We start from the raw sequence: 22,697 nt of genomic DNA, 5'->3' as shown, positions 1-22,697 counted from the left end.
ACTTTTAGCTCAAGGAAGGACTGAACAAAATCATGGGACATAGTATTTATAATCAACCAAAAGCATTGTCTGGCTCTGCATCATGGTATTTGTAGCTCAACAACTGACTTTTCATATTGTACCCTTCCCTGAACCAAAAGTTATTATTTTTAGATGAATAGTTTGGATGTGGTTACATTTTGAAAAATGCAGTGAAGTCAGGAGGTAGTGTATATGATTGACTATTCAGGATTAAGAGAAGTGAATTACTACAGTTCACTGTTGACAGTTCTATTAACACTTGATAAACTTGTATGAGTATTCTTGGTTTAATGTTTGTAAAATACATATAAAAAGTGTGTCAAAAAAGGCATTATTCTTATTCAAAATATGTAACTTGATACTGCTAGGTCATAAAGTCACACAAAACCCTGTGCCATGTCCCTAACCACTCCCCCACAAAGTGACCCCCTTTAGCCACTTCAAATGTTAAGCAATACAAAAAGTAAAACAAAATGTAACTAATAACTATTAAGATTCGAATGAGCACTGTTTCTAATTTATTCCAAACATTAATTAGCAGAAGCAGAAATAACATGTGTTTAAGTGCAAAAACAGTGGGGAAAATAATACTTTCCTGCTGTCTTGTCGCTACCCAAACAGTACTTCTCTTCTACTGACAATATATTTCTCACACATATAGGGTGCATATACATACAGGAAAAATGAAAATATATTGTGTAAAATATATAGTGTAAAACAGGGGTTGACAAATTTGGTTTGGATCTAGGAGCAAGCCAAAAAAGTTAGTTGGCTTTTTTTTTTCTTCCCTAATCATGTTTTTATTCTGATATATTACTGGTGTCCGGGGTTTGTACAGCCTTGCCTTACATTAACATACATTTACACAATCTAACACCATACAGCAACAGACATGTTACTAACATGCTCACAAACACTAACACACTACAGTAACACATGCTAACATTCTACGCTCATGTATTCACATGATAACACCATACACCAATACACATACTCTAACACAGGGGTTCTCAAACTGCGGCCCTCCAGCTGCTGCAGGACTACATCTCCCACACTCCTCAGCCAGCCCCTTAGCTGAAGGAGCATTATGGGAGATGTAGTCCTGCCTATCTTCTGCCATCACAAATCCAGCACAGTATGCTTTCCTGCTGTTGCGCGGTGAAACGAGTGATGTGATCATTTTTCAAACATTATGCAGGCGTTAAACAAAGTAGTTGTTAATAAAATTGCCAAACTCTCACCCCTCCCGTTCATCAGGGCAGGTGAGTGGTGCTAATCCATGCTTACCAATTCTCATCCAACTCCTAACCCGTTTAATGTTTTAGGGGCTGGCCCTGACCCTCCTCTGGATAGTTATGCCCCTGAAGCAGCTAGGCCCATCCTTATGTGTGACTAGGCCTGCTCCCTCATAAAGCCATACCCTCAGAAAGAGCTCTTGGTAGCCTGCCCACTGAAGTTCTCAGGTATGGGTAACCTAAGGAACAAAAGGTGTAAAGAAAAGAAATTCAGGTTTTAAATCCCTTCATTGTTTTAGCCACTACAACTTCTACCGGTATGCTTTCTCGCTTATCTACCACACACTTCCTTACGTTAAATTTAAACTCTAGCTCTACAATTTCTCCTCTTTTGAAATAAACATCCCTGCTGTACTTTGTTATATCCTTTTATGTATTTAAATGTTTCTATCATTTCTCCTCTTTCCTTCAAGCTATACATATTAACTTTCCTTAGCCTTAATCTTTTTGTTTTTGGACCCTTTTTGTCTCCAGCAAAGCTGCTGCCTGCCTTCTCCGATTGTCTCTTTATGATTTTATAGAGCTGAGACGCCAATGGCTGACACTGCCAAGATAGTGGTAGGTCCAACCAGTTGCATTACCTAACAGTGTGTCAAGTGGATATCAGCTGGAACAGAAGGGGTTATATGCATTTCTGAGGGTTTATGACCCAACTTATTAAGAGTGTCGTAAACTGCCTGTGCTACACACTTTCCTGTCACATGACAGTAAATAAATGTCTATAAGAATGAGAACCTGAGGGAAACAACTTGAATTTCCTTTTATTTTGGACAAGGCACTGTAACATCTGGAAGTTCCCACATATTATTTATTTTTTTATATATATATATAATTGTTTTGTCTCTTACCATTATTTTAGTATAAGCACTCTACTATTTATGACTATTTATGCTCGGATTAAATAAAAATGAATCAGTTCTAGTTTTGAACTCATAGCTTTCAGGGATGGCTGGGGTTGTCACTTTATGTTATTTCTAATTTGGTAAGTTTACCAGGCAGAAATGGTGGGCTTTTGAGTGCCTGGCTTGAGAGCTTACAATCTAAAGGAATTGTACAGGTAATTGAAACAAAAAACGAGAGGTAGGTTAGTATAACATAACAGAGCTAGAACACATAAAAATGGCTAATATGCAGTTGCCCGAAACAGTAAATTATGCAGAAACTATAACTATTTGAAAAAGAAGACAGCATAATCTTTTAAAAATGTATTTGTCATATTAAACACATTTGGTGGGAGTTCCCCTTTAAACTGCATACTTATGTTTCCATGGATCATCACTGAAGACTGAATCACATGCAACATGATGCACAGGTCTGTTCATAGGGCCATGTTACTGTTAATCCATGTTTTGATGTCACATATTACATCCATTTTGTTTTAATTTAGGAACTCTGCATGCAAAGCCTGGTTAACCAACATCCACATAGTTACCTGGATTGTTTCAGCAAATCGGACAGTTGGCAACTATGTACTGTAAATGTGTCCTTTTTAGTTCCTGTCCAGACAATTTTGGCGTTTATGAAAACTCTAGGTAGTTTTATGTTTGCAAGAACCAAACAAAAGAGCTAGGGAACAAGAAGAGATTCCCTTTCAAATGATGAGTTTATTAAGAAAAAAAGATATGCCAACTAACTATAATGTACTAAAATGTCAGAACAAATATACCTTTCACCAAGACACATTATATAGCTGATACTATGTAGTTATATTCCAAAAAATCTGCATCTTAAGAACTTTATAAAATCCTCGTTTATGCAAGGTGTAGGCTGAATGCAAAGCCTAGCTGTGATTAATAAGTAAAACCCTGAAATAACTTATTTTTTTGCGGTGTCCTAATGATTGGAACTGAATACTTTTTGTTCTTCTCTGCTATATGTCTCAACTCTTGTCCTCACAATGTCCACGTATATTGGGTGTCAAACACAGTCCTCAAGAGCTGAAATTCAGCAAGTGCTCTTATCAGATTGTGATCAATCAACCATCCCGTATTACTTAAACAATGTGCCAAGTGTTACCCAGAAAAAAAAACAGCCTCCAAATTGTTATATTAATTGTGACATGCCATATCTCAGCACAGGAGGCTCAGTTAGCTTTACTTGGATATACACCAGTATAAACTGATATGGGTGTTCCTCTTTTAGAGAGTATGCTTAGGTAAAAGATTATATATTTTAAATAATATCATAACTTTTAGGGCTGTGGGTTATCACTGGAGGAATGTTGAAGTTCTAATGCTCCATGTACAAATGTCAACTGCATGGCTCCAAAACAATGACATATTCATGTTTAGAAATAAATACAAGTCCTGTCTTCAAATTTCTTACAGCTTTTAAAGAGCCAGTCTTGGGTATTTTTAATTCCTTCTTTTTTTCAGAGCATTAAAGCAAACTATGTCTTTCAATAAAAACCAGGCAACACATCACTTAGAAACACTGCTTGTTTACCTTCCTGGTGGCTGATTCCTAGTAGTCAGGCAACGCTGCAGGCATCCACATGATGTGAGCATTCAAAATCCACGTAAAGAGAAGCCGTGCCCAGGGATTAAAGAAACACATCCGCACCCAGTGCTTCCTTCCTAGGCTAGATTTTGGAATGAACCCGTTAGCAGAATGTTGTGCTGTTAGCATACACCCCAAATTACCCTCTTTGAGACTCAAATCTCACTCTCCGTCTTTCCTTTCCTGATGTCCCTCTTTGCTATGAGCTCAAAAGGTTTGCTGGGCATGAGTGCCCTTACAATAATGGGTATAAAAATGCCTTACTTCCATTATTAAAATGTCACATAAAAGTATAGCAAAAGGCCAACCCCTAACCCACAACTCTAACCACAAACAAACGTGTCCCTCTTTGGCCTTTTGAAATATTGGGAGGTATGTGGTAGATCGTGACTATAAGGAGTGTAAAGCAGCTGTACAGATAGGGAAGGGCCGGAAATATTCAGCCGAGGTGGCAGCCCCAGCCAAATGGCCAAGTAATACAACTATGCAAAGCAAATTTGCCAGACAGCACACTAAATGTGTACTGCACAACACACATCAACTCAAAGGCACAGTATAGAACGCCTGAAAAGAGGAGGAAAGAAAAATCCATTTAAGGTTTAGATACTGCCTTAGCGTTTGCAGTCTGCATGTTTAAGCTTGAGTAAAACACCTATAAAGCAGAAAAGTAGCTTCTGGCAATGACCAAAAAATTTCAGTTCAATAAAGCACAAGGGAGGATTATACCCCAGGCTCTTGTTGTCTGAAAAGTATTTCATGGAGGTACAGTAAACAAGGCACAGGGAGACTGGAGGGATTTTATTTTTTCCTCTCCATTAAATATTGTTCCTTTAAACTCATCTATTCTATATAATATGATATCATTTCTGATATATCTAATTATCCTGCTATTATGCATATGGTACTTTTCTAAGTGCCTGGTCAACTAAGTTTTGTCATTGCATAGGCCAATATTCTCTTCTTGATCACCTTCTCCAATGTATACCAAACCTCGAAGTGTGCTGAAGAGTCAGAATTAATGCCTTGGAAACACTATTTGCCCTTGAACTTCTACCCTGTCCCTAAAAGTAAATCAGGTTGTTGTGAAATTGCCGAAAACCAGCCTTACTAGTACTGTGTACAATAAAATGACCAGTAATAGGCCAGTTCCATATACAATGAAAGCTGTATATTGTATAAACAGGCCTATTTGCAAAACTTTTGTAGTTCTGCTTTTTTTTTTCCAAGTTTCAAATCACAGGGAGAATTCCAGCAAAACATGTAAACCGTTATTTGCATATATTTGTATAATTGGATTTACCACTAAGGGTTTCAATGGAGCCAGTGAATACAGAACCCTCCTCAGCAGCTACAGAAAATTTGCAGCACAAACTCTTGCTGCCAATAACCTTTCTAAAGATTATATATGACGTCCATATTTCATCTAGACAGTGGTTACAGAACCTTGAAACCAGAGACGTTAACCTCATTAATGCTGGAAAAATCCCAAACTACTTCTGTTTTCCAAAAAAATAAATCTGCAGATGTCTATAGTGTTAATACTGCATCACTTTCCAGTATAGGTCCAACAACAGATTATGAGCATATGTAATCTGCTATGTTCTTATTATAATAATTATATATATATATATATATATATATATATATATATGTATATATTCAACATAGATGTAAACAAAATGTTCAGCATTAGTCTTTCATTATGATTGTTGATCCATGTCTATAAAAATGCACTTAACCCCTTCATGTGTCTTCAAGTCCAAGTGTCAAGAAGGAAGGAGTTTGATTTTATTGAAGCTGTCTTTACACTGTCGTTTCTGCAGAAGAAGCAAATGTGGGGGCTGGTGCTATGTGAAAAAAGGCAGCAATTAACATACAAGCAGAATAAAATCACTAACAGAACCCAGTCCTGTGCTGCCAAAAGTTTCATCAACTCCTCCAACATTACTCAACCACACTGAAACACTGTATACTTACAGTGTTGGTTTCATAAACAAAACATACACTGTATTAATTTGTAAAGGAAAACATCCATTAGAAGTACAACAATTCCATTATATATCAACAACAATAATCATAATAATAAACATTTTCAGTATTAAAAAAAATCTATAAGATCAGGAAGCAGAGGGGATTTTTTTTAAAAAAATGTGATTCTGGCTTCTGTACAAAGGTCTGGTTCTACACTGAGATTGCAAAAATTCTAGTCTATCATTCCTGGGTAAATTGAGTACATGGCATGTACCGAAAATGAAACAAAAATCTAAATAAAATAATAAAATCAAATTAAAAAATATATTTAAGAAATATCTGGAGTAAGATCACTGCTCTACTGAATGTGATGAGAAATACCACCGGCTGCCCATCACAACACGAACATCAATAACATCCATCTGGAATTGTGTTGTTCTCCATGTGTACAACATAGAATAAACTTTGTACCCCTTGCTAATGATAGGACTTCTTGTCGATCGTAAAATCCAGGAAGCATCAGTATAGGCTTTCGCTTAGAAAATATATTTTTTTCAATATAAAAGTGATTCTGGTAAGAACTTTAATACACTAGACTGTATCCATACAGGAATAAGGCATTTAATAAGTTTAAAAACATGACTCGGATTGTAGCAAGTCTAGAAAAGCCACCTATCAGTATAACAGTGTAGAATAATGTCAGCGCTTAGGAGGGGGGTTAAGAGCAAGCCTCCTCCTTAATTATACACTTCTCTCCCCACCCTCCTCCTTTTTTTTTAATTCATGCAATATAATGTTATGGACTTACCCTGGATCTGTAGAGGAGCTGCCGCTGCTGCCACCTCCAGCTCTCCCTATGCACAATCTGAGCTCCACAACACTCAGCCAGCCCCGTGACGTCACAGCCGTGCCCCCAACTCGGGACCCCCCCTCCCCGCTGTTCAATCGCTTGCAGGCTCCAAGCACCCATTCGTTGCTGGAGTGCTGAGGCGACAAGGGTGGGAGAGGGGGCAACCTCTGCCCATTCTTTGATCATGCCTGGGAAGCATGCCAGGGATTAAACGGGACACACCCCATCTCAACATGCTGTTGGCTCAGACAATAACAAGACCCATTTACAAATCTTGGAAGAAATGAAGGAAATCCAAGGGATTTTAACACAGTGCTGATATTCTTAAAGCTGAGGATGTATTCAAGTGTTCTGGTGCTCATTCATTGTACATCAGATGTTCATTTCAAGTGCCACAGAGCACTTTTCACATTTTAATTTTGCCTTTTTGTAAGTACCTTGTTAAGTTTTCTTTGTAAGGATCCCAGATAGAAGCCGATGTCTTTAATATGATTGTGTACAGTATATGTGTGAATGGATTAGTGAATATTTGGTTAATGGATAATGCTTCTTCAATTGAAATGCTGTAATATTTCTTTTTATTGATCTCAGGGATATACAATATCTTATTGAGATAATTGCTATACAAATTATATTGATTAATCAATGGCATGTCCTATACACATAATTAAATGCAATGTCCAAGTCTTGTAAAAATTGATCAGTAAACATGTTAATGCACTGCATCGCTGTTCTTGCTAACGCTTGAGTTCTAATATATAGACATTTAATATGCATATCAATAGCTTTATCAATACACTACCATCTTCGAATATTCAGTTCCTATCAAATCTTTTATAAAGATTTCTATTTTTTGAAACTTTGACAGATTGGAAACAAATATTTTTATCTACAGTCAGTGTATTCTAATACCACCCTTACACATTATTTTTTAAGTACAACCTTTGACCTTTAGATGTTAACTGAGATTCCTATAAACTAAAATGCTCCATCATTTATTTATTGTGGAGTTTTGTATTTCGATCTTCATTTATATTTCTGGCACCCTTAGACACAAATAGTACATGTACGACCCATCCCCTATAAAAAGTTAATACATATATGTTTATTAGCCTTTCTACTTGAAAAAACTCCATCACAATGCCATAAACTCTATTGATTCAACCTTTGTGGCACAAACCATTTTTGGTGACCACAAGAGCTTTTGATAAACTATAAAATATCACATAACCACAACATTGACCCATCGAAGGCCAACAACTGAAACTACAGTAATAGGTAACAGTGGAGCCCCATGGGGCAGAGACATTAACATTTTCATTAGAAAGTGGAATTCATCGTTTTATGGCATCTGGTGCCAACTGGAGCACCCAAGGCTGGCATTTATACTTCACAGGAACATTACATATCAATACAATCCAGTGCTCATCTTCATCATCTTAAGAGTCATTTTATAGGGCAGGCAGACCTATGATGTGATAAAGCATCCTCCGGAATAAAGGTCCTCATCCAAACTTAAACCTCTGATTTTGGTTAATGAAAATCTTGAGTTTATGATTATTTCACTAACTTACATGATCTCATATCTCATCTTCTGCTTGGTATCATGTCAACTTAGATATCATGGACATCCAACTCTGTCTTTGGTATAATCAGGCTCAGAAGGGAAAAACCCTCTACAACTATAGGGACTATATATATATATATATATATATATATATAATCTGTATACTATGTGTATAGACTATACTGTATATTTTGGCTTTTTTACAATGTAATAATAATTATAACTTGAGTTCTACTTCTATAATAATTCTGTTTATATTAAGTAACCAAGCTTAAATAGAATGTAAATCAGTCGGATCCTGACATTTAAGAAAGTACTACTTTTAAGTAAATACAACGGATAACCATATGAGTACATTCATGCTATAATTGTATCTTTTAAGTATCATGATCCCTAAATGTGTACTGTAACATTGGTGTCCACGAAACACCTTTTCTGAATTTCAAAGCAAGAGCACGGTGAAATAATATTTGAAACCTAAACCTAAACCTGGGTGCAGTGTTTGTTTGGTGCCCCCTGTAAATAACACACACGCATTTTTGGTGTACCACCAACTCTAATAATAGACGCTTACACAAATACGCTTAACCATAGCCTCACCGTTGACACCATACTAAGACACACACACATGGCTGGTTTATAAGATACGGCTATACTGCAGTGTGCTAGCTGGACAAAAGTACAAACAGGACTGGTTACACAGCAGGCTAAAGCACAGGCAGAGTACAGGCTGTAGGTAAATACACGGGTTAGAATGTCTCTGGACTGGATGCTGTGGCTGGATAGCACACAGACCAGACACTGTGGCAGGAACACAGCTGGAATCCCTCTGGCCGGCCCTAGACAGTAACACGGCTGAGGCCCTCTGGCAGACCACACAACTGGAAGCCCTCTGGCAGGGCACTAGACAAGAACATGGCTGAGGCCCTTTGACAGGGCATTAGGCAGGACCACTGCTGGAAGCCTTCAGGCAGGGCACAGGCAGGAATTCACAGGCAAAGAAGACAAGGTTGTGCAAGCCTGGTCAGAACCAGAAGATCATAGGACCAAGCTAAATCAGGAGACTATGAGCTGGGTCAGAGAAAGCCATGTCAGAAGGAGTAGGATCCACCCAGAGAACTACTAGCAATGCAAAGGCCTGGACTGTGAGTCAGAGCAGGTATTTAAAGAGGAGAGCAACACCCAGCCCCAGGTAAGGCCATTGGCATATGATACTTTTCTGACAGGTGGCAGGGTGGAGTGTAAGTAAGTGTAAATAAGTATGTTGGTGTGTGTAACTATGTTACTGCATGTGTGTATAAGTAAGGATGTTAGTCGAAGTATGTTACTGTAATTGTGTGTATATTAGTATATGTTTGTAAGTATGTTTATGTTAATGTGGGTGTGTAAGTATGATACTGTGTTTGTAGGTTTGTTACTGTATGTGTGTGAAAGTATGTCAGCATGGTACTGTGTGCAAGTATGTTAGCATGTGTGTATGTTAGTTGATGTGTGTTAGTATGTTACTGTGTATAAGTATGTTATTGTGTGTGTGTCAGAGGATCTTGGTGGTCCCAACGCTATGTCTCTCAGAGGGGGCCTGGCATTTTTTGTTACATCACTGAGTAGCGCTTGCACAGAGAACGTAAGATGCATGGGAGACATGACTATATATGTGTTCTGTACTGTTTTGAGTGAGTATGTGTGTAAAGTGTTAGGGTTAGTGTGTATCCCCTTAATGGCAACGAGTTACATGTACACCCTATCCACTAACACCTGTTCTCATAAGGTGTGCATATGGGAGGATCTTAAGGTGGAATGACGGTAGGGAAGTGTGCCGGGCTTTGTGGGGCACAGGCATTAAGCTTGTACTGGGCCTCAAGATTTCTGATGGTGGCCCTGATAACTCCATACACTTACACTTAAATACACACACAGTGGCATATTGTGGACCAGGCCTAGGGTGGTCAGGTCAAAGGGTGATCATTGATCTCCCCAAACGGCCCATTAACGTTATGTAGGGGTGTTCACGGAGGAGGCACAGGAGGCTCTGGCCTAGGTTAAGGCCTAGGTCAGTGCAGAATGTAAATACACCATTGCACACACCCACTATAGAACCATACACCCTGTCTTTCACGCTCCCTTCTTCTGTCTTCACATGCTCTGTGCACAGTGCTGCCCCCTTCTGCCTCAGAGACACATAACGCACATTATGTGACCCCCCCCCCCCCGTGTTTGTCAGTTACTAGATGGATGCGTTCTGTGCACTCCCAGGGCAGAGGCTACATGCACTAGCCCATGTGAGTGGCAATTATAGAGAATACGTTTGTATGGCTTTTTAAATTTCCTTTGAACTTACTGAAGCCCCAGATCTTTTATGAGTTGTGCATCACTCCTGGTTATGTTAGTATACTTCCAAAAGCTAGTTTATAGCTTAGCTAGACGTGAATATGTCAAGTATAGCTATGCAAAGCAGAATATCAAGCTCCCGCACCCACAAATGCATAGCTGCCAAGAGATGAATCAATATATAGGCACAGAAAAAGAAAATTTGTTTTAGGATTAAAATTGAAAATTCCAGGAAATGTGGATTTTCTGATGTGGATTAAATTGCTCAAAGGAGAATGATCCAAAAAAATGGTATCTAGACAGGGGAGTCGTACATTTCAAATATTTTAAACTCACAGATATTTTTAAGCTGCGTACTTCCACTAATGCAATTTAGATTTACAGTGCCAATTCGTAACCATTCATGTTGATCTATATGCAGCACAATGATAAAGTGCAAACATCCTTCTATCTGGCACATATGGAAATGAACACAGATAAGAAATGGCTAAGGAGAGAAGTAAAAAATAACACTTTTATATCTAAATCGGGCATTAGAAACACCACTGCTAGTAGCGTGGGCGAGACTCGTCGCCCTGCGCATGCGAGCAACGCCCACCAGCGGCAGACCAGCGTGGGACCGCGGTGGACAGGGTAGGTGTAACAGGAAGATTGTTGCAAAGTCCCATAGCCACTCCACCAAAAAGTCTCAACCTGAGTGGGAACTGGTTGGAGGGTGAAGAACTGTCCTGAGGCTTTTGGGCTTCCTCCTGTGGGGACACACTGTCCTACCCTGCAGCAGTGTCTGTCTGCTATACTGTACATGAGCTCTCTGAATTTTGCTTACACTGAAAGGGCAGGGAGTGAAATACTAATATCTTTAAACATATCAACCAAAACACCAACTTGTAATAGAGAATACCATCTCACATACCAACCCCCCCCCTTTTATTCCTTCCTTCTCCCACCTTTCCTGTCAGCTTTTGCAGAGAGAGAGAGAGAGAGATCTGAGGAGACCAGAAGGTAAGTGAGCAGGTAGGGGGGCAGATGCAAGGCAAAGGAGGGGCATATACAGGACTGTGGGACACAGAGAGAGGCATTTTTTGGGCAACACATTCAATTTCCGAATTAAAAAGTTTCCAAAAGGGCAGGAAACAGAATTTGTTGCTAAGAAACAAATGAGGCCCCAAACAAATTGTCTGTGCCATATGTGCATCCAAACGGCTTGTCTGAGTCACCTTTGCCACCAAAAAAGATGAGTAGAGAAAAAAATACTGGTGGTGCGGATGGGGGTCATCTTGGTAGGGGGCCCCAGACAATTTTATTGCCCCAAAACTACTGAAGGCAGCCCTGAGGAGTGACAAGCTGGCAGAATATACAAATGTTTATTCAGATGGTCCACTGCGCTCATGTGTGCTGCCAATGTCAAAGGAGGGAAGTGCGGGCTCTGCCTTGGTCTTCAGGTAAACCTACACTACTCTTAATGCATTGCATTAGGGCTTCACCCTTTATGGGCCTGCCCTTTTGTAGCTCCCCCCCTCACCGACCACCAACTATGGCCGGTATTTTTCTGAGGAAAAGGTGGCAATGCTACGTACCACATTAATGTTCTCCTGAGACAGCTATAATGAGTTTACAAGTAATGTGTTATCCACTGGTTCAGCTGCTTGGTAAGCAATACAGCCATGTTAGAATTAGAAAGGACTTGCCAAAACTGGGGTACTTTGATATATTGGGGGGCAAAGCCATATGAATCCATATAATGTCACTGAATCCCCAATAGTTAAAAATGAGATTGTTTTAAAATTACATTTATAGCATTACTATACAAGTCTATTGGCTGTGGCTGCTTTCTTGTTTTGCAATATGTACATATTGGTAATTTCAGCAGCACCTCAAAATCTGTGTTTCAGCACCCCTGACATTTCAGGTTTTAGAGAAACTTTTGTTGGAGTAGTACTTAGATACAGGGATTGGGGTCTGAGGAGGGGCTAAGGCAGGACAAACATATCCAGCCAATTCGTAATTTACTCCAGGATGTCACTTCAAATCATGGTGCTCTGCTCTGCTCTGCTCTGCTCTCGAGGTGGTCACATAGGAGCTAGATTTGAGAACTGTGCTGCAGCTAAGCAAAGGAGATCCTCATCTCCCTAACCAAACCATGGCTGCCACAGCCTTCAAAAGCAGCTCAGCAGGGCAGTGCCTGGGCTGTCTCTTGCAAAATGGGCCATGGGAAATATGTATTGGTATACAAGTTTAGCCTGAAATAAGGATAATGTTGTTCTGTATAATATACTGAACTACGTTGTTGAAACAAAATTAGCATTTATATGGTCTTATTAATATGTGTTCATAAACTTCAGAAGCTGGTATAATAATGTGAGAAACTCGCATAGTACTGTAGTCGCAGATTTGACATGCTGGGGGTTATGCATAAAAAGTGATTTTGAGGAGGCTCTTGAAAAAATGATTTTATCCCTTGAACACCAATGAGAAGTTCCTGCTGAGTTGACTAAGTTCTACATTTAAAATGCTCGTTAGACCTTAATGCTGTTCAGTGCTGGGCACCAGTTCCTAAGAAAGACATGTCTGATTTGGATAAAGGTAATATAAAACATTTCTTAAAAAGGTAAACTGGGTTTACTTTATTTACTCTATAAAAGAACCATCAATAAGATGATTTCACGACAATCTACATAACTCTTTACCGCACAGGTAGCGTATAACAACAGGTCACAATCAAACTGTGCTTATATCAAAAGCAAATCTGTACTGTGAGGGCATTAAATCTATGAAATGTGCTAAGCATTAAGGTTATGTCCACAGCTAATGGATCCCTACAAGAGTGGACTACATTTAGTTTTTTGGTAAGAAAGGGCATTTATAGTACATGGAGTTTTTTTTACAATTAAACTGTGCTTCCAGAAAAAGCAAAGAAGTGAATTCTGTACAGCAACTACATTGCTCTAGTTAATCTTGAGGGTTTGCTAAATCAATTCATACATTGTGGGTTATGCATAAGAAAATAGTTCTAGTGCAAGGTGATGTTGTTCATGAGCAACCAAAGAACTATTCCTGCTGATTGGCCTGTAATGTTGTAAGATGACAGTTGCACTTTTCAACATGCAGATATGTGGTCCAGTAATCTCTTCTGCATCAAACCAACCAGATTTCAAAGGTCCCAGTAACTGATTTATTATTTTCAAGTATTTGAGAAAATATTTTAAACATAACCAACAATTTGTTGGTATTTTGTTAAAAAGTACATTTTTAGTTGATATTGTCTCTGATAAATATTGATGCAACTGACCAAATTAATTAGATTAATATATTAAAGCAACTTGAAAGAGTTATGCAGAAATTCCAGATAATATAAATGTGACATTACCTATCGCAAATATGATTAAAATATTGGTCCTTAAACAGATAAATGTATGGAATATTTTATTAAAAGCCTCTGTCTTACATTTTTGTATAATCAAGTTTTAGATCAGTGGATGATCAGGAAGGAAAACAAGGAGTTTAGACAACATATATCTTAAACAGGCAAAATATTTTATTGATAAAAGTGATCTTGTTGAATGTATCTCTTATGGGAATGTCCATAACTTTCTTCCTTCTGCAGAACATAGACAATACAACTTTTCATCATTTGATGAATGGATGTCTGTATTTTTCCTGATATTCGGTGTATTCCATGTTGTCCTGAAATTAAAAAAGTTTTGAAAATAAGCTCCAATATGATTTTCCAGTAATCTTTTCTGCAAGTGCATTTGAGGAATTGGGAATTAAATTGATTTGTGCAGAAACCCAGCATTGCTTTACTGTGCTGTGATAGATGATGACAAATAACAGATCTAACAATGTCACAGCAGCCTGAAAAGATGTCATGTTAACCAAAGACATACTAGCATTTTATTTCATTAATTGTTCTAAATCAAATAGTTTTTTCTAGCTTGAAGAAATCCATCATAGATTGTTCACTGTGCACACCTTACAGCTACTGACCACCATCATACATTCTGCCTAGCACTTGGTATCCAATGGGGACAAGAAGAGTCTGTGGATGGCAAGTACATCTCTCCTCTACCTCTCCTCTCATGCCTCTCGTACACCAAGCTTATATACCATTTGAAAATGATGTCAGTCTATTGGTCTTCACCTAATTAGGTGTTCAAACATGTTCACTTAGGTCTTACACGCCCAAACCCTATTTTAGGTGGTCGCTGTACGTATATTGTAATGCCCTTTTAGAGTTACAACTATACCATGCATTAGCAAGCTACTATCCTATCTATAGACTGCATGTTCAGCAAATCCTTCATTCTATATTTAAGGTCAAGGAAACCTTGAAACATATTAATATATCTTAATTATCATTTATTTATGAACAATGATTACATATCTTTGACTATTGCCTATACTAATAATTATATATGGTCCATTTCTTAATTGAGGTTAGAAAATGTATTAGAATATTTTACAGGTGTACACAGCGTAAGTGATGGGCGACAGCTAAAACGTGCTCGTCTGTCTAGGGGGACCGTGTGACCCCTGCTTCCACTTGTTCCTGTCTCCTCATGCCGATTTAAAATTGTTCATAAAAGGCCCTTCGGTCCACGTCAGAAGGGCCCACTCTAAATAATTTTGAACCAGCATAAGGAGATAGGAACCAAGGGAGTCACATAACATTGTGTAACATGACCCAGAGGTGCCGTTTGTAAGCACCAGAACCAAAACCACAGGAGCATAAATGTCCATGTATGTGAAAATGTGACCATAAGTATCCATGTAAATGTCAGCATGAATGTCTATGTATAAGTGTGTGTTAACATAAATCTGTATGTGAAAGTGAAATATGTACAAGTATAAAAGTGTTTGCGTGTGTTAGGGACCAGGAACCAGACGGACACAAAACGTAAAATGCAATCACCTTTATTGTAATGACAATAGTGAACAAAGCCAAATCGTGATCCAAAAGCATATACCAAAAGACAAGCCGGGGTCAGGAACCAAGACAGGTACTCAGACAAGCCGGGGTCAGGAATACAGAGATCAGCGAAGTCAGGAACAAGCCAGGAATCAGGAGCCGGGATGGACGTCAGAGAAAGCCAGGTCATACACAGGAATTCAGGAACACAGCAATAGCACTTGCAGCCGGAAACAACACAAGGGCAAGGAGGAAGTGAAGTTTAGCTGCTTAAATAGCCAAAAGGGGCTGGCTGTGGGCTGGACAATGGGCTGAGTCACAGGAGTGACAGGAATGTAGCCATGGCAACCCAGCCAGGCTGTAAGCCTCCAGCAATGCAGCAGAAAAGCAGCTAGACCATAACAGCGTGTTAGCATAGAAGTGTTTGTGTATGAGAATGTATGTGTAAGTGGTGTGTTGGATGGATGTGTATCTCTTGTGTCTGCGTGTAAGCATGAATGTGTGTATATAAGTGGTGTGAGAGGGAGTGTATGCTAGAATCAGTGTGTACATATGTGTTAGTGAGTATGAGTGTATGTGTGTTAGTATGTGGAAATTTATGTAAGGGTGTTTGATATCAGATAACAACCATCAGGCCTATCTGTTTTGAAGGTAAAGGGTGGTCACACCAAATATTGATTTGATTTAGATTTTTTTTCTATTCACTTACTTTGCATTTTATTAAATGAATAAAACTATTAAGATGCCCATTGTTCCATACATTACATGTGAACATTTGTTCACACCTGCCTAAAACCTTACACACATTATTGTATATAGGTATAAATACTTATCATTGCAGACAGACTTGCAAAACGTATTATTTTACTAGGTCTGCTGTTTGCAAGGAGACCTCTAATGTGACAACCCTTGAGTAAGATCCATAATTAAACCAGTCCATTTTTCGACATTAACAAGAGTTTACTCTTAAATAAGCGTGTTTGGCATATGTTCATCAACAAATTTTAGAAATATATCAATCGTTATACAGAAAATTTAAAAAAAAAACCCTGAATACCTTTAAGCTATCAACAAAAAATAAAATCTTTATTATACACACACGTTCACCCCTGCGCCTAGCGGCTATATTCAAGGTAATATGCACACTCCCTGGTACACGAAAGCAGTCGCTGACTCGTGATGGATGTGTTCTTGTGTATCCCCTCCCCCTCCTTTTTTTCCCTCTTCTCTCTCTTCCTCCTCTCATCCCTTTTTCTCTTCTTCTTCTATATTCTCCTTGGATTGTGTGTTTTTTCTGATCATCATATTCTGAAAATTGTGAAAATCCTGAGATTTCTCTGGCAGATTAGTTGCTACTTTCATATGTATGTCAATCCACCTCTGCCTGTCCGCGTTTTGGTCGAAATGTACTGTGGACTCTCCGATTGTTTTTCACGTGTGTTTACCATCTCGCATTGTGATATTTCTTTAACCATGTAAATCTCAATAAAAATGTTATGTTAAAAAAAAAATCTAATTTTAATCTAAATTTAATGGGAAAACAAATTACATTGTAAATTGTAAAATAAAAGTTATTTGCTCATTGTGTTGAAAGAGGTAAGAGGTTTCTATGGCAGAAATAAAACAAAAATATTTGGAATGCCACATCCGAGTGAATTTCAAGATATTTTACAGTTTGCCATAAGCAAGTAATCGGTTTAAAAATGAGATAACCCTCTGCATTTAGCCACAAGGGACCTATAGGTAAAAAAGTAAATAGAACAAAATAAAATAGATAAGATAAACCCAATTTCATATATGAATGCAATGTAATGTATGTAATAATGGATACAAAAATACTAGGCGGAATGTGCTTCTGATTGGAAATACTCACCTTTTGTTTAGATAGCAAATCAGTTTATTTTTAAAAGATTTTGTTAATGAAGGTTCTGAATGGATACAGAAAAAAAAGAAAAAGAAATCTTTAAAGGGAAACATATTCAGGAAATGCAGATCACATGCCTTTATGCTCTCTTTCAAAGATTATGTAGGTGAATATGTGTAATATACATGTGCATGATGTCTCACGGTAACGTTAGTCACCTTTGCTAAAATATGTAATTATATTTATTAATATTCGTATTGTGCGTATTCTCAAGTGTCTTACAACTCTGGGATCTAGGGTCAGAACTATATGTGGAAATTGTCCACCTGGGGGTGGCCCCTTTCTAAGGGTGTTGCTACACAAGGGGGTAGGCCCAGCCATTTGAGGAAGTGCTGCGAGCTGTCTAGCTGCAGGGCTAGTCTCAGTCTTAAGTGGGCAGAAAGCAGATGGGGAACTAGGTGGGGAGTTGGTGTGGCCAAACGAGGCTCCTCTAGTCGGAGAATTGGAAAGTGACTCAGGGATCTGGGAAAGTAGTGCTTGGGTTGGGATATAAGATTTGACCAGGCTGTACATAGCTGCTGGCCAGTCGATAATATAAAACATTTATAAAATGTATATTAAAAAAATCTGAAATGATGGAAAAATTTTAAATAAAGGAAAAGGATGAAGGTAAAGGGAAGAAGTAAAAGTCCAAATTCTCAAAATTTTCCCGAAAAAGCATAATTGGTAGTTGTGTGAAATATCTCCCACAGGCTGGTGCATTCTAGAGTATCTGTAATAGATTGCAAACTAAAGTTGAGAGGATTTTTAATTACTTGACTATGAATGTATGAAATGTATCTCATGTATCTTATAATAAGAATTACACATTTAAGAACGTATGTCTATTTTTGTTCTTATTCACTAAAACCTTGTTGTTTATGAACTTTCTACACAATCAAGATAGTTCTCAATTAGGGAAAAGTATAATTCAAAACTATATTATAGTTTAGTGTTGATTAAAGTGTTTATTATAGTGCCCCCAGGCCGCCCTGAATCTAAGTTAAACGGCTGTGCAGCCGCCCACTGAAGTGACCAATTTGGCTGTGCCTGGGCCGTCTGTAATGCACGGCAAAAACCCGCAGCACCCGCGGTGGGCCGGCCAGTCTGTGGGCCGGCACACCAAGATGCCATTGGTGCCGGCCGCTTTAAAATCATTAAGCGACCATGCCGCTCAGTGCCCCTTTGAAGATGCTGAATGGGGCAGGCTCACACAGAACAGCTGCTTGTGACAGGGAGAAGAGCATGTTGGAGAAGAGCGGTCTGCAGGGAAGGAAAGCAGCAAAAAAGTAAGTATTACAAAAATAAAAAAAAATAGTTGTGGTCATAGGTGGAAGGGGACCCATATTCAAAGGGGGGCTGCCTTGGGACAAGAATTAAATACAAAAAGGGGGTTTACTGGTGCGTGTGTTTGGGTGTCGGTGTGGCAGAGCCTGTGCTGTTGTGTGTGTGTTTGGGTGTCAGGATGGCAGAGCCTGTACTGGTGCGTGTGTTTGGGTGTCGGTGTGGCAGAGCCTGTCCTGGAGTGTGTGTTTGGGTGTCGGTGTGGCAGAGCCTGTTCTGGTGTGTGTTTGGTGTGTCGGTGTTGCAGAGCCTGTACTGGTGTGTGTTTGGGTGTCGGTGTTGCAGAGCCTGTCCTGGTGTGTGTGTTTGGTGTGTCAATGTGACAGAGCCTGTCCTGGCGTGTGTTTGGCTGTTGGTGTGGGAGAGTCTGTCCTGGTGTGTCGGCGTTGCAGAGCCTATACGTGTGTGTTTGGTGTGTCAGTGTGGAAGAGCCTGTACTGGTATATGTGTTTGGGTATTGGTGTGGCAGAGCCTGTCCTGGTATGTGTGTTTGGGTGTCGGTGTGGCAGAGCCTGTCCTGATGTATGTGTGTGTTTGGGTGTCAGTGTGGCAGAGCCTGTCCTGGTGTGTGTATTTGGTCATCTGTTTCCTGGCACTGTAATTTCTGTAGGAATAAATGGAACAAATTTAATTTTTAGTTACCCAGAGAAAAAACGCCCTCCAGAATTTATAGTCACTTCATAGGACAAAACTTTCAAGGCCCAGAAATCAGTGAGAGGAAAAGTAAAGGTTTTGTGTTATTTACTCTTTTTCAATCCGCATATTTTATTGAATATGATTAGTTGCATTAAATTTTGGCTTCAGGCATCCCGTGTATGATGACTTTTTTTTGTGTACTGATTACTCCCAGGCCCATCACATTACATCAATATGCATTAGAAAATCAAGAGAAGATGGGCATGGATGGTGGGCTGATTCTGTGACGCAACGGGCCACTTGACTAGACTTGCCCACTAGGCCTTAGGCTGCCAGCCCTCCCCTGAGCAGTCCCCTGTGACACTTCATCAGAATCTGTACCATAGTGATCTGGCAACACTTTTATAGGAAATTACTCCCTAAACAAAGCATCTTCTAGGTGATAGCCTTGATAACTGGCATGTCAAAAATGATCTGGAAGACCTTATAGCTTTTTATTTTGTATGAAACTTTGGTTGCCTGTCGAGATGTTTAGAACCACCATTGGGCTAATATACAAATATATTCAATAAAGTATAAACAAGTAGTTCAACTAAAATTCTCTGTATCTCTGTGTTTCTATATTTTTGCATTTTCATTTTTGAAAATATGAATTTGTAATTCTATCTTTATGCAGTATCTAATATCTTTATGCAGTAATAGAAATATTTTTGTATTAGAACAATATAAATGTGCCATAACAAAGTCCAGTTTCAAACAGTGCTCAGTTGAAAAAAAAAAACCCATTATATCTCCTTTGAAAGGTAATGGAACATTGCCTTTTGGTAAAGATAATAGTGTTCCAAGGTTTTTGCAGAACAACGTTGCCTTAGGTAGGCATGAGATTGAAATATATTCAGGTACTGATATAGGGAATAAATGGTACACGTTCTGTTATGTGAAAACTGTTCTTTTTTTCTTAGCATGCAATCATTCTAAATTCCATTACATTGCTTTGCTCTATATAACAAACATAAATCGTTTAAAATTTAAAATATCAGTCTTCAGGGCATGTTATTTCACAAATGCACATGCAAACAACATAACACAACTGTACAATCTAATGCAAATGTGTATCTTTCTGTAATCATGTTATATATATAAAGTGTTTAGGGCTTATTTGTGTTTTCTAATAGTCTTTTTTTCATGTAAAAAGTCACATACTAACATGCTAAGATTTTCTCTAAAATGATACAAATTCAGAATTTAATATGATATCTTACAGAATAATCTTGAGCTTTAAGCTTACTGTCTTTGCATGTTTATTACAGGAATTCTGTTGGGAATTAATCGCTACAGGGGCCAAAGCAAATCAGGGACAGACCAGGGATGGAAACTAGCCCTGGCACTTTAAGATGACGGCTGTTAAAATGGTGATGTGCAGCAGCCTGTTGGACACAGCGGCTGTATGTCAGGCTCTTTCAGTTTTTCAGTGTGCCGTATCCAGCTGGTGGCTACACAATAAAGGACAATATCTGATGCATTAGTGACAATAAAGGATGTGAGAGGCTCCAGCCCACTCTGTATTTACACTATTTGCCTGATTGCCAGTCGGGCCTGCATGCAACAACATGTTACGAAAAGAGGGAAAAGCTTACCATGAGTATCAAATGGATAAAGTGTGTTTTATAAGATGTGCATTTAGCACATATAGTAGGAGTACATAGCGTGTGAGGTGTGTGGTCAAGCTTTCCATTACTCAAGTCTGGCGTTTTATGTGAGCCTAGCACCACCCCGTGTGCATTTATGTTTCCCTATTTGTTTTCGTTTATTTTATTTGCAGTTGATCTGTGTACCTCACTGTTTGTATGAATCTCAGAAAATGTTAATGTGTGAATTCAAAATGAAAAAAATAAATAGACTGTAAGACCATTAAAATGTGAGATGACCAAGATCGCGTGCCTTGTTGAGGAAAAGTACAATGTTTTGCTCACCAGAAATATCATAGATATTCTTTATTGAGTAACATAAACACAAGTACACATATACTACTTACATTTTTCATCAACAAGCAGAAAGCAGATGTCAGTTTTTCTAGATATGTAGTAAAATGATTTGGACACCAATGTGCATTATCATACCTGGGAATCCTCCGCGCCGCGGGAGCGGGGTCTTGACAAGGTGTTTCCCGCTGCCGACGTCAGTGAGACCGCCCACCGAGTTCCAAGGTATGTGCATTATAGAACATGATTAAAACAATTTTAAGGACCACACTTCCCATTGTACATCTCTACAGGACATGATAGAGCTATATAACGCAATAAATACTACTAATAATAGACAGTTCCTTTAAATTAGTCGTGTAGGAGGCACAAACCAGGGCCGGACCGGCAGTGTGAAGTGGGCAGCCCGGGAACTGTAAAGCCAGCAAGTGCTTGATGGCTTAAGTGCATCTGATGGCGGGATAGGCGTAGACATGCGCTACGTTTTTATGCTAATGTAGCAGCAGATCAGGTAAGTATGTGGCGTGGTTGGTCCGTGACCTACCAGGAATATGCCCGGTGGGCCAGATGGTCAATACTGGCCTGGTGCAAAATGTTTAGAGAAAAAACATTTCACCGATGGCGACCAATTTTACTCCCACCCAAGTACATATGAGGATGACATCCCATGAATGACTATTACAATTGTGATATAATTTTATTGCGGTTGTTAAATGGTTTTGAAAATAAAAGATTAATATTTCAGCTGCAAGGTATTAACTGGGAATTATCTGCTACCCATTTGCTTATATTTTATTAGTAATTGTATTATAGTGCCAAAGAATTTAAAATTGGCAGTAGATGCTATGTGACAATAAAAGCATTTTATTTATTTCTTAGCCTCAGGCTGAGCTAATTTTATGAAGTATGACCAGTATTTCCAAGTGATTCAGTGTGATTCAGAATATTTTTGCTTATTATTTCTGGGGACAGACATATGCATGTAATTATACTCTTTCAGTTGGTGTATCTGATTATTTCCCAGAGAAGAATACTGTTCTCAGACAATCATTCTGTTAATTTCCTGACCAACCAGCATGGTCTGAATATTTTTTTAGCATTACAACTGCCATATTAGAATCATTTAAGGTAAATGATCAAATTTGATTCTTGTTGTATACCATTATTTTATCGGCAGCCTTTAAGTCTTTTAATCATATTCATGTGTTTGCTCACAATACAGTAGGTATTAAATTATGATTGAGGATAAACAAGCAGTTATTGTACATTGAATAGTTGTGATATAAATGTAAAGATCTAGCCCATAAAAATACATTTTCTTATTAATATAGGATTATTTTGCCAGATAAGGTATGTTTATCATTGAATTGGGCAGGCATATAACAAAAAAAT

At 38.6% G+C, this 22,697-nt stretch overlaps 1 protein-coding gene across 1 annotated transcript in view; it reads right to left on the bottom strand.

Moving 5' to 3' along the window:
- Positions 1 to 6,713, bottom strand: part of GULP1 (GULP PTB domain containing engulfment adaptor 1) — a 146,316-nt gene extending 139,603 nt beyond the window's left edge. The window contains exon 1 of the mRNA XM_053471795.1: positions 6,595 to 6,713. The gene's annotated coding sequence lies outside the window, so the exon portion shown is untranslated. The remainder of the gene's footprint in view (positions 1 to 6,594) is intronic.
- Positions 6,714 to 22,697: the final 15,984 nt, after the last annotated feature.

Source organism: Spea bombifrons, chromosome 7 (genome assembly GCF_027358695.1).
Source record: "Spea bombifrons isolate aSpeBom1 chromosome 7, aSpeBom1.2.pri, whole genome shotgun sequence".
Taxonomy (NCBI): Eukaryota; Metazoa; Chordata; class Amphibia; order Anura; family Pelobatidae; genus Spea; species Spea bombifrons.
The sequence above is the reverse complement of the archived record's forward strand: the minus strand, read 5'-3'. Positions and strand labels throughout refer to the sequence as shown.